At 41.5% G+C, this 11,312-nt stretch overlaps 1 long non-coding RNA gene across 1 annotated transcript; it reads right to left on the reverse strand.

Annotated features, from left to right (window-relative positions):
• Positions 1–3,130: 3,130 nt before the first annotated feature.
• LOC111975197 (uncharacterized) lies at positions 3,131–8,177 on the reverse strand. Its single transcript, XR_002878776.2, has 3 exons — positions 7,995–8,177; positions 7,695–7,739; positions 3,131–4,210 (listed from the first exon to the last, which is right to left on the reverse strand). It is a non-coding gene; the product is annotated as an uncharacterized lncRNA (long non-coding RNA).
• Positions 8,178–11,312: the final 3,135 nt, after the last annotated feature.

Genomic DNA, 11,312 nt, shown 5'->3' on the forward strand with positions numbered 1-11,312 from the left:
GTCCGCGACGGGGCTGGTTTTCTTTTTGTAATCAGTGATTGTCTGTAGACCCTGCCACATACATCTCGTGTTTGAGCCGTTGAATTGCGACTCCACTTTGTCTCTATACTGATGCTTTGTTTGTTTGACTGCCTGGCGGAGGGAATAACTACACTGTTTGTATTCGGCCATATTCCCAGTTGCCTTGCTATGATTAARTGCGGTGGTACGTGCTTTCAGTTTTGTGCGAATGCTGCAATCAATCCACGGTTTCTGGTTAGGGAMGGTTTTAATGGTCACAGTGGGTACAACATCTCCTATACACTTCCTTATAAACTCGCTCACCGAGTCAGCATATGTTGTTATCTGAGGCTACCTGGAACATATCCCAGTCCACATGATCGAAGCAATCTTGAAGCGTGGAATCCAATTTGTCAGACCAGTGTTGGATAGACCTTAGCAYGGGCGCTTCATGTTTTATTTTCTGCCTATAGGAGGGGAGCAACAAGATRGAGTCATGGTCAGATTTGCCAAAAGGAGGGCGGGGGAGGSCCTTATATGCGTCGCGGAAGAGTAGCAGTGGTCGAGCGTGTTACTCACTCAWGCTTATAGAATTTAGGTGGCATTGTTCTCAAATTAGCTTTGTAAAATCCCCAGCTACAATAAATGCAGCCTCAGAATATATGGTTTYCAGTTTGCATCAAGTCCAGTGAAGTTCCTWRATGRYYGTCTTGGTATCCGCTTGCGGGGGGATATACACGGCTGTGACAATAACGGAGGAGASTTCTCTTGGGAGATAATATGGTCTGCATTTGATTGTGAGGAATGTTGTCAGGTGTCAGGTGAATAAAAGGACTTAAGTTCCTGTATGTTGTTACAATWACACCATGAGTCATTAATCATGAAATATACACCTACACCCTTCTTCTTACCGGAGAGATGTTTATTCCTGTCACTGCGATGCACTGAAAATCCCGTTGGCTGTACTGACTCCRACAGCATGTCCCAAGCTAGCCATGTTTCCGTGAAAGAGAGTATGTTACAATCCCGGGTATCTMTTTGGAAAGCAACTCTTGCCCTAWTTTTGTCGACTTTGTTAACTTGGGACATGAGTGAGTAATATACTCGGAAGTGGTGGGTAGTGTGCGCCCATCTGAAGCCTCACTAGAAGAACGCTCTGGCACCCTCTCCTCCGGCGGCGTTGTTTTGGGTCGGCCTCTGGAATCAGTTCAAATGCCCTGGGAGGTGCAGACAAAGGTTCCGCTTTGGGAAAGTCGTATTCCTGGTTGTAGTGCTGGTTGTGCTGGTAAGTTGATGTCTCTCTGATATCCAATAGTTATTTCCGGCTGTATGTAATAACACTTAAGGTTTTCTGGGCTAACAATGTAAGAAATAATACATAAAAAAAYGAAATACTGCATGGTTTCCTTAGGACTAGAAGCGAAGCTGCCATCTCTATCGGCGACACCATGGTGGAGCTGTGTGTCTGTTACGCTGTGTAAGGATAGTAGTGGTGGTGAGGTGATGTATTGGTGGAGCTGTGTGTTTGTTAGGCTGTATAAGGATAGTAGTGGTGGTGAGGTGRTGTATTGGTGGAGCTGTGTGTCTTTTAGGCTGGGAAAACAGAGTCTCCCTGATGTACAGTGTGGGGATCAATTAGGAGAGCGGCTCTTTCCTTTTGGCTGTTGGAGAACCAGTGTCATTGAAGAATGCCTTATAGACTCATAGAGACATGAGAAACTCCACAAGAGGTAATACTATGCGTAACATGTAAACCTGTGATATTACGTGTAATGTGTGAAGACTGAAGGGGGAAGAGTTTGGCTGAAACACCGGTTATAATAAGGCATGAGTTTGAGCATTGATGGGGAAGGGTTTGGCTGCGGCGCAGGCAGGCAGGATGACACGGGTCCAGAGCCTGAGGCGGCCAGAGAGACTGGAGAGSCCAGCTGTCACCTCACTCGTTCCCCTTCTCTGGGGGCAACTGTCAATCATAAGCTCCTTATATTGCTCACTCGTTGATGCTAATTACTATTGTCAACCACAGAGACCCAGAGGATGCTAACGCTAGCTCCAGTGCCCTTTTTGTAGGGAAATTTTTTGGCCTCCAAACATGAGATGAAAATCTGAAATCCCGAGGATGGAATCAAAGGTTATTATGGTAGTGCATTAATGAGGAATTACTGATATGAAAGGCATGATCACAAAAGTACCCAAATGGCCATGTTCATGCCCTCCGAGCAAAGTCACCAAGAAGAAGGGAGCTCATATGTATAGAGGGGAAGAGTGGAATTACATRCAGAGCAATAGACCTAATGAAAAACAAGATGGATGCCCTCCATAARACGGATGGCTGGATTATTAATTGCCAGCCATCCACTCCCACAGATAACGATGAGATGTATTCCAGTGAATTTGTGCAGAATATATTTAGTTTGAATGGATAATTTATTGTGCTTCCATCAGTGAGGTGGTGTGTTTGGAATAGTGAGGCTTTAAGTAATGGCCTTGCCAGATAAGTCCCTCTCTGAGACCTTCCCTCTCAACCCACTGTCCCCCTCCATTACCACAGAGAGAGGGGAGGGGATGTATGTTTGGGGCAGTGTTGGGGAGTAGTGAACTCAAAATCAAAYTGTATTGRTTGCATACACAGTTTAGCAAGTGTTATGGAAGGTGCAGCGAAATGCTTATGTAACTACTTCCTATCAATCAATGCAGAAAATGTCAACAAGCACACAATAATCCAAATGAAAACAGTTATTAAAAACATTGTACAGCAGTAGATATATAAATAGTATGTAAACATTATTAAAGTGACCAGTATTGAATGACTGTGTACATAGGGCAGCAGTCCCTACGGTGCAGGGTAGAGTACTTGGTGGTAGCCGGCTTGTGACTAAGGGGCAGAGTAGGGTACTGGGCAGAGGGCAGGATACTGGAGTTCAGTACATGTTGTTCAACTAGTAATTTAACTCCATTTTGCAGTAGCTTGGTGGTAGTTGAACTAAATTAAAATCTTGTTAGTGTTTTCAGTAGTTAATTACTTTTGTTTGCATTGTTGTGTTGTAGCTAACTACTGGAACTACACACTACTTATTTTTGCTCAAATATGGTTGAAGTAGGCAAGAATTTCCTTTCTGTTTTGGCATCAGACCGGTCTAATTCTCMCTKGAAACATAGTTTTTGTGTTTAATAGGCATAATTACACATTCTGTTAACATATGACTCAAGAACGATATGTTCTTGCAATTGTATTCTATGACATTTCAACACTGGTTGGGGGGAGGGGGGTGGCGGTAAATAGCTGGGACATTGTAAGCTCCCATCTTCAGTTTATCAATTACCAAATGCAAGTAACAGTGAGGATACAAACAACATAGAAACATGGATATTTTTTTTAACTTTAGTTGTAGTCTATACTTTTCTGACCGCAGCTACATATGGTGTATGACAAACAATGCCCATGGATCCGTAGTTGAGTGTTCCACGAGGAATCCGTCAAGGCAGTTATTGCTATACTATCCATCAGGATGTACGTAGGTACCGGTATATGATCTGCTATTACACAGAGTGTCAACTGCCTTTCAGCAACGCGTCAAATTGAACAGAATTCTGAGGGTAAAAGTAAAAATAAGCATTTTGTCTGAATGTGAAGGCAGTTGTCTGCAACAATAGGAGCCCATGCACAATAGAAAGACATTAATTCATTCTACATTCTAGGTATTTAGCAGACACTCTTATCCACAGCGACTTACAGTAGTGAGTCAGTCGTTTAGCAGACACTCTTATCCACAGCCACTTACAGTAGTGAGTGCATACATTTTCCTATTTGCTCGTGCTGGTCGGCTGTGGGAATTGAACTCAAAATCCTGACCAATTGCCATGCTCTACCAACCCAAAAGCACAAGGGACCAACCCAAAAGCACATGATGATCGACAGTGGGGGATATTATGCAGTCCAGTCTGCACAGTCCAGTTCCCCTGTATTCTCTTCCTTCATTTGTTGAAGTATGGAGGGACAGCATTATCATAAGATAACAGTACTCCCCGTCCCTCTCCCTCTCCACCTCCACCTCCATCCCATCACCTCTCACAGCCCATAAATCAGGCCACTGGTGTCATAGCGGCTGGAGGCGTGGTAGTCGTGGCGACGCAGAGGATCCCGGCGTGGGTGTGAAATCACTTGACCCCCCGGCATTAACCTTTCTGGAGTGAATGGCCGCTCTTCTCTCTGCGGCCGGGAACAAAAGAGGCCTGGTATTGATTAAACTCCAACGCTCGCACTTGATATTAAACACTGGCTTAGGCGCCTGTGTTCCCTAACACCCCCCTCTCTCTCGCTCTCTCTGTCTCTCTCCCTCTAACCCCCCCTCTCTCTACACACACACATGTACACACACACACACGGACACCACCTGACCAGGCTGAGTAGTGGAGAGGTACTGAGGGTCACGGGGAGAGAGCATGAGAGGGTGAAGGTTCAGGTCCCTGGTGGGATCAGTGTTTTGTCATCTGGAGTGGTGTTTACTTTCTCTCTCCTCCATCTCCTCCCCCTCCTCCAGATCGATACGTGCTGTCTGCCCATGATGCTCCATGAGAGTGTGAGTGTATCCGAGGCCGCAGACGCTGACCCAGCTAAAGGCTAAGGAAGTGTAGTCTCTTCTCCTGATTCCGCTGTCTCGTTATCAAGTCTATACTGTAACTGTGTGTCACAGTCAAACCCCTTCCTGAACATTCAGTTGCTCTTCTAAAACCTCTCTTGTGTATCCTACACATTTAGAAATCAAGGACATCAGTAATACCATGTGTCAACGTTAGCTAAATCATTACAGACAATTGTGAGTTTTACTGTAGAAGGGATTGCCACTCATCACAAGGATTAGTTTAGGGAGAGCAGTAGCCTATACTCTCTGGTAATGCACTAAGATGTAACCAAAGCTCTTCAGATCAGCACATGATTTGTTAGCATGGAGTACTGTGTTTGGATAACGTTTTTAGGGAGTGCTCCTCATCTGCTGTTTTAGTGTTCTAAAATAATGGCACGTTGAAACGCTTTTCATTCAAGTGTCCAATTAATAACATTCAAAAATTGGAGGAGAATAAAATAATTCTGCCTACTTGTCATAAGGGCTTTACACCAGCAGCTATTTTTAATTCAATTAAGACACAGGAATAGTTATGCAATATTACTGTAAAATATAGACCAGGAATTACAAAATAAAATGAATCTTTCCTGATTAAATCATTTATTCCCTTTAAGAAACCTGACATTTAGTTAGCTCAACTCTAAACAAAAAATGTTCAAACCATGTTTTGGAGTTAAGTAATGATTGTATTATATGATGTTTTTTTTTTTAAAGAAAGTTAATTGATGTAAGTGTTTCCTAAACATATTTTATCTCTCCTATGGTGACTTTCAAAATTATGAACACAAATACAGTAACTACAAAAAACAAACATGATGTTATGAGATGTGTGGTGAATCACGTGTTGTCATCTTACATCTCTAACATCATAACTTGATTACCACTTTCCCCTGCAATCCACCATGGCAAGACTTTTCATTCAAGCAAAGGGACAAACTAACTACCACATAAATACTCTGGAATATCTCTCTCCTTCCACCGCAGACAGTAAAGTACATTTAGGTCTGTCCATTCTTTTGCCCTTCTGATTATAATGAGAACCACGATGGGAAAAAAGCCAGTAGACATGGTTTTTAATCCTTGATAATTAAGAAAAGAAATTGAAAGGAGAGATTCACTCCACTGATGTATTTGATCTATTCCAGATGGATTAGAAGCAGAGGGGGTCACAGGTTAAGAGGAGACAAAGTGTAAGAGGTGGACTTGGGTATTGAACCCCGGTCTCCAGTGGGGAATTTTACATGTGCATAGAGCTCGAAGTGAACCCACCTGACTCTATAGCCCTGCACAATCCTTGACCATTTTTTTATGTAAGGTCTGTATTGTTGTACTCAAATGACTGAGACACCGTTATGTATTAAAAAAATGTCAAATAAAATTAATGCATTCAGTCATTTCTCCAGGCAAGCTCCATTCCTCTTACAGGCAGAAGCTAAAAGCTGCTATTTGGTACAGCGTGATGACAACTGGTTTGAAGGTGGATGTACCTGTTATCCTCTGTCCACCTAAACTCTGGGACAGGACTATGTGGGTAAGGCTAATACGGGGAACACCATCGTTAGCTTCCAGGAAGGGGCCGTCTTGTTTCGGACCTAATTGTCATTCCTTCAAGAGTGAAGGGGGGGGGGGGGCTGTCACATTCTCGTCACGTCCCATCGGGCCGGTAAATAGAGCTTGTGAGTGTACCCCGCTTTCTGACGGACTAATAGCCGCTCCGTCCGTCCGTCCCTCCTTCCCTTCCTCCCCCCCTCACCTAATCCTCCTCCCCCTCAATTCCACTTCAGCTTTCTTTCCCTCCTTATTTATCTTTACTCTGACATGTTCTTCACATAACAAGAAAATAATTAATTACTGCACCAAGTGATGATTTATGATATTACTGATATAATTAATGATACACATCAATTTTCCTGCATAATTGAAGGGGGCTGCAGAGCCATCCAGGCAGTGTGAAAGTCTACTGTCCGGAGAAACATGAAAGCACGTCCCCACAGGTTCTCCTCCCCTAGGCCCCCCTATCCCCCCCCCTCCCTCCCCCAGGTTCCTCCTCCCCCCAGCCCCCCCAGGTCCCCCCAGGTCCCCCCCAGGTTCCTCCTCCCCCAGGTCCCTTCCCCAGGTTCCCCTCCCACAGATTCCTCCTCCCCTCAGGTTCCCCTCCCCCAGCCCCCCCCCCCAGGCCTCCCCCCCCTCCCCACAGATTCCTCCTCCCCAGGTTCCCCAGTTCCCTCCCCCACCAGATTCCCTCCTCCTCCAGGTTCGTTCTCCCCCCTTTTTCTCCTTCCCTCTCTTTCTCCTTCCCTCGCCTGTCTTACATGATGCCGGGATGACGTTGTGTGTGTGGCTCGCTCAGCAAGATCCATAATCCCTGTCATTGTGCTGTAAATAACGCTAAAGAGTCGGACACTTGTTTTCTCATGTAAATATGCATGCGTACATATTTAGGTCTGTGAATCTGTGTGTGCAGGCCTGCTACATTAGACTCCTATGGGAGTGTGTAGGTAGTTATACAGTGATATATGATTCATGAAGATGCGTGTAAGGCATATCTAATTCCAGGTCTACCCCCAAGACTATAGACAACAAGGTAAAACATGAATATTTGATTTGTACGGAGAAGGTAAAGGGTCCTTGCTATGCACTGCATTTCAAACAGGCAGCTCATATAGAGCCATAAGATTGGTCATTGAAATGCATCAGATGTTCTATTTTTTCCTTCCTGATGGGATGTTATCAGGAATATTTCTATAATAAAGGATAAAACCGTATTTTGTACTACTATTTTGATGAATCATTTTTTTATGACATGCACATTGACAATCCACCCTTTGTGAATTGTAATATGTGAGGCATACAATGTTTTGAAAAAAATACTTAGATTTTTTTCAGAAATGCAGTATAATATATTATTTATGACATAAGCCTATATTGAGAGACAGTGAAGAGTTGACCATGATTAGCATATCTATAGTTGAAGGTATTTTATACTCTAGACTCAGAAGAAATAAGGAAATGTATTAATCATGAAATATACGCCTTCATGTAGTGTACTTAGAAGTGAAGGTTATTTACCTTTACAAAAAGTGATTTCCCCTGTTGGTACAGCTAGGTGGGGATCTAGAAGGATGCTAGAATTATTTTACAAAATCAGCAAAATCTCACCATTTATCGATCAGCTCCAGAAAACATATTTGTGGACATTCAAACTTACCTGGGCAGATAACGTTTGTTACACACAGAGACACAATAGTTAAAAAGCAAGATAAGAATAAATTGGGTCAAAGAGTGAGTGTGTGTGAAAGAGAGAGACAGAAAAGAGAGAAAGATAGATAGAGTAAAGGAGAGAGAAAGAAAGAAAGAGAGCGCACTGACCTCAAGTGCCGCAACGCGGCTTGCCGTTGGATGTGTGATCTAGTAGTTTAGACTGACTCATGGTTTCAACACACGGAATGTGGAGGGGGGTGTGGTGCACTGGATTAGTCTCCATAGCAACAGCAAAGTATCCCTGTTTGTAGATGACAAATTCAGCTACATGTGAACGTGATTGACACACCATTCCCGCGCAGCTGACCCATAGAAATGAGCGCGTGAGCGTTATTATTATGCGCAGCTGCGTTGAGGGGTCTCCATACTTTTGAAGTGCTCTTGTAAGTGTTTCTCTGACATTTGCATAAGAAACATGGCATGCTTTTCAGGGGGGTGGGGGTTGTTATGGGGTGCCTTCATAACTGTATCTCGACAGCATCTTTGTGATCAATGAGAGGGGGATTGCCCGAGGAGAGAATAACTTAATTTCCAAAACCCTGAAGCTGACAGAGGAGTTGGTGGTAGAAGTTCACCGTGCAGTGTCACACACGTAGGCAGTAGTAGAACAAAGTACACTGATTGTGTGTGTGGTGTGTGAGTGTGGCGGATGCCTTCCATTATAAACTTTATTTCACTTTCTGATAGTAAACTAAGAGAGACATTTAAAAACTGAGTAAGACTTGAATTAATAAAGATGATGACATAATAAATGATGAACAGAATGAATATAACTTGTTGATGTAACAATGGATTTTTGTCAATTTTAGTGTGTAGCTACAGTTGACTTGTGAGAAGTGCACAGCAGATGAGTGAAAATGTGTCGTTCCACAGATTGAGAGTTTTGTAAACTAGAGCTCTAGTCACCAGGCCCCTCCTTCAGACATACTCATGTCACACAGCAATGGGCAGCTATGGAGATTGAACCATCACATGACTGTGTTTGACACTGACTGGTGTGTGTTTGTCCATTATCTGATGAATCATTGACACCTCTTGCAATAGTTGATGTTATTTCTGTTGACAAACACTACGGTGTCGGCTTACTATTCAATCTACTGCATAATGAAGAAGTTTAGTTTTCAGTAATTCAAAATTCAAAAGGTATGCATGGTTACAGTTGAATAAGATGAGAAAAAAGAACACTGCTCTTTATTAAGCTTTACGTATCGGCCTCACGGCCTTCCTCAGAGCTTCCTTCAAGAGCAGTGTGCGGTTTCTTCTTTTTCCCTCACCATTATGTTTTAGTAAAATCACAACATTAATAAGAATACTAAAACATTTTCCATACTATGACAGACAGTAATAGTGATACATAATAAATGTTACGTTCAATTGATTATTTGAATATATACAATAATAACTGAAGGTTGTTCTGATCAGGTGTTTGGTTATTTATAGTTCAATAAATATATCTGTAACCACTAGGGGGCAGCAATGCTCCACACAATGACTCCTGTGTTCTGAGGTAGTCATCAACGGAAAGAGAAATATGAAGTGATACATTCGGTGTCGTTGGCAGCTCTTGTTTTAAAGTACGTAGCAAGTAACAATAACACAATTCCGTCTAACTCCTTAAAACTATTTTTCTCGCCGTATTTTTCCGTACCAATATTGTGTTTCTCAAATTTAAGAAACTCTAACATTATATTTGCAAACACAATCAAGGCCTTGTCAAATATACAATTTCCTCGTGTGATAAATTGAGGAATGAAGAGAAGCCGTGGTCATTGTAAGAACGGCTTGCCATTGAAAATGCCATCCTGTTAATGTTTCTCTTGTTTTAGGTTTACCCCATGGGACTGAATTCTGATGCTAAATGTTCCTAAATGGCAGACAATTGGGTCTATAAAGGACAACTTTACCCGATAGGTACGTTATATGTTGTTGGTAATATAAAATATAAACATTTTAGTCAATTATCATGAGCTGTTCCTTCTAAAGCATAATCTGAATAATCTGTAGCCTGTTATGGCAGACAAGTTTTTATGTATTGTTCACACACAGTAGCCTACCTATGTAGGGAATAACACATCCCAGGTAAGGCATGTTTAACCATTAAGTAGACAATAATGAATTTTTTGTCTTCTTATTTTCATTAGTTGCATGTATATGCAGTAGGTCTAATTCTCTGTGTAAATATGTAATACTTAGAAATAGATGAATGGTAAGGGTTGCCGACGTCAACTATTTTAGACTATTGATGTAATGGGGCCAAATTCAAACTCAGATTATATTTAATAAATGTAACATTTGTGTGAGTAAGACTTTATAATAACCTTCGTTAATGAGCATTAATTAAGCTATTTATAAATAGTGTGTACACTATTAATACATTAGTATTTCATTATTTTTATGCATTTCTATAAGCATTACAATTCATGAGCTGTTATAACATTTGCAATAACACATTTATAAACATTTATGAGCATTTGTGAGTTATTATAAAGTGTAACATTTGTGAGGGCTTACTCATGAAAGTTATTATAAAGTGTAACATTTGTTTTTGTGGGCTAATTATTTTTTTTATTGTAATTCATAATTATACTAAATTAATGGAAGGTGAAGATTAGTTTACATTGCACATTGAATTTATCCTGATTCTGAATTTATCCTGATTCAGTTCAGATTCTCCCCTGCAGAAAAAAAACCTCTGTTTGTATAAGTAATTATCAACAATGCAATAATGTTATATTAGACTATATTCAATTGAATAGAAGGCAAAGTTTTTATTTTGTTAGAATTACAAGCAGTTCAGTTACATAAATGTAATTAATATATTCACAATAATAGTAATATAATCCCAAAGTTAGCCTATACCCAATTTTCATGGCATTTACTGTACTTTGAATTTACCTGTAGTTTGAATTTACAATTACAGTTTCAATGTTAAATTAATCAAGCATTTTCTACAAATTCTTTGTAATGTAACATGTTTTCCTGAATCTGAATCAGACTGGATAAAGGTGGTATAGGATTGCGTAGCCTAACAAAGCAGCTCTTCACGGCACCATAAAGAATGAGGGGAGAATAACTGTGTGGGGAAAGACAGAGCAACGTCAGCCTAACTCAAGTCTTTATCATAAGCTTCATGTCAGTGTCCTGTCGTTGCCATGGCGTTGTCAAGCCAACGTCATCTAAAGGCGACACGCGTCATCCGTCTTTTCACTGTCTCCCTCCCCGTTTTCTCTATTCTTCAGCTTTTTTTTTTACTGAGCGATATCTCACTTTTTAGTCACATCTTCCCTACAACACACACGCGCACACCCGCGCACACTACACACACACACACACACACACACCACACACACACACACACACACACACACACACACACACACACACACACACACACACACACACACACACACACACACACACACACAC

The sequence above is a fragment of the Salvelinus sp. IW2-2015 genome, linkage group LG15 (assembly GCF_002910315.2).
Source record: "Salvelinus sp. IW2-2015 linkage group LG15, ASM291031v2, whole genome shotgun sequence".
Classification (NCBI taxonomy): Eukaryota; Metazoa; Chordata; class Actinopteri; order Salmoniformes; family Salmonidae; genus Salvelinus; species Salvelinus sp. IW2-2015.